This window comes from Palaemon carinicauda, chromosome 8, assembly GCF_036898095.1.
Source record: "Palaemon carinicauda isolate YSFRI2023 chromosome 8, ASM3689809v2, whole genome shotgun sequence".
Taxonomy (NCBI): domain Eukaryota; kingdom Metazoa; phylum Arthropoda; class Malacostraca; order Decapoda; family Palaemonidae; genus Palaemon; species Palaemon carinicauda.
In genome coordinates, this window is record NC_090732.1 from 147,374,591 (window position 1) to 147,377,090 (window position 2,500).

The 2,500-nt window shown below is 25.8% G+C and overlaps 1 long non-coding RNA gene across 1 annotated transcript in view; it reads right to left on the reverse strand.

The window, feature by feature from the left end:
• The window catches only part of LOC137646017 (uncharacterized), a 477,241-nt gene that overhangs the window by 258,037 nt on the left and 216,704 nt on the right, over positions 1–2,500 (reverse strand). The gene's annotated exons all lie outside the window — the stretch shown is intronic.

A 2,500-nucleotide genomic window follows, 5' to 3' on the forward strand; every position in this document is an offset into this window, starting at 1 on the left:
CAGATAACAGGAGACTTCGCATACTTGAAGCTCTTCTTATTCAAAGAAAAAAGTCGACTCTCAACACTACCCAGGAAATGTTTCTCCTCCCCTCCTGTCGAAGGAACAACACATAGAAAAATAACCCAACCAACCATGACACCTCCAACCAGGACAACCCAACAGATCAAGACATAAACAACCCCAACAGTATTGGTCAGCGGCAGGATAGCCTGCCTAGCCTACATACCCTCTCGGCGAGCGCTCCCACCAATCAGAGCCCAGCTCCCAGAGGACAAGATGGTGACTCAACACCCAGGAGTGAATGGGATGGCAGTCTGACTGTACTACAGCCTCCCTCGGCGAGCGGCTTAGCCCATGACGCTCGAGGTAGGCAATGAAAAATTCGCTGCCTCTCTGACTAAGCCAGAATAGCCATATATAAGGACGTAGCTCTCATCGTTTCCAGCACTCAAGCCTGAGGAAGGGAGACAGCACTCCCGAAACGCGTAGCTTGTTCTCTGTATACTTTTACCTGAATTGTGAATTTTACCTGAATTGTGAATCTTACCTAATTTGTGAATTCTATATTAAAACCTTGACTCGCCAATTATTCCTGAATTTGACTACCCACCATGAAGGATGAATTTTGCTCAGTTACTGGCTGTATGCAGTAGTCCTGAAAAGAAGATATTTAGAGCCATCGAGAAGTCGGAGTATAAGATCAATGCAACTGTTGCGTATATAGTTAGTGATACTCCCTTTAGGCATAGGCTTGTATTATTGAACCCATTAAACAATATTTAGTTACGGAGTTTATGTGAATAAAACAAAATCCCTAAAACACTCGTACGTTTAGAGGACTGGATCCCACCTTATTATCCAAAGAGAAATACCAGAGTATCTTGGGTATCATTCTGATAGTCAATTATGCTCTTCAATTACACAAAGAATGGTATATTGAGAGAATTTCGAGATACATTTAAACATTTTTATCACGATTAAAGATTTATTTTACTTTATTCTATCGTGTTTTAAGTTTATCTGTTTTGTCTCTAGAATCTCTTTCTCGTCCCAGGTCTCGGTATTAATCTCTTGTGCCTTTGTTTTCTGAAAAAAACAATAGGTCACGCAATATTGTGCTGTATGTACAGGTGATGGTTACATACTTAGGCTTCCTACTGAATATGGTTTAAATGTATATATATATATATATATATATATATATATATATATATATATATATATATATATATATATATATATATATATATATATATATACATACATATAACATATATATATATATACACACACACACATATATATATATATATATATATATATATATATATATATATATATATATATATATATATATATATATATATATATATATACAAACATACATTATAATATATATATACATACATATATATATATATATATATATATATATATATATATATATATATATATATATATATATATATATATATATATACATATATATATATATATATATATGTATATGTATATGTATATATATATATATATATATATATATATATATATATATATATATATATATATATATATATATATATATACAGTATATAGTCATTTTCTAAGGCATTGACTTTTTCGTTGTCTGCCACTCATGCATGACCTTTAAGTTTTTAAAACTGTAATTCATGTCAATAATTTAACCCAGAGAAATATTCTGAATGAAATAATACAGCCAGAGAGTATGTCGATTATATATATATATATATATATATATATATATATATATATATATATATATATATATATATATATATATATATATGTGTGTGTGTGTGTGTGTGTGTGTGTATATATGTATATAAATATAAATAATATATATATATATATATATATATATATATATATATATATATATATATATATATATATATATATATATATATATATATATATATATACGTTTACATATATAAGATTTTTTGTGAAGTTCACTTTACTCTTCGTATATTTTCTGAAATATGCGTATATATAGCCTATGTATGTAAATATAAATATTAATATATATATATATATATATATATATATATATATATATATATATATATATATATATATATATATACATATATATATACATATATATATATATATATATATATATATATATATATATATAAATATATATATATATATGTATATATATATATGTATACATATTTGTGTGTGTTTATATATATATATATATATATATATATATATATATATATACATATTTGTGTGTGTGTTTATATATATATATATATATATATATATATATATATATATATATATATATATATATATATATATATATATATATAAGATTTCTTGTGAAGTTTATTTTATACTTCGTATATTTTCTGAAATAGGCTCCTTTCCCTTTTGAACGCTTTGGACTTGTAACATTTAGCATACTTGATATAGATGCTATTTATCTTGTAAAGACAATAATAATTATTGCACAGTTTTATTG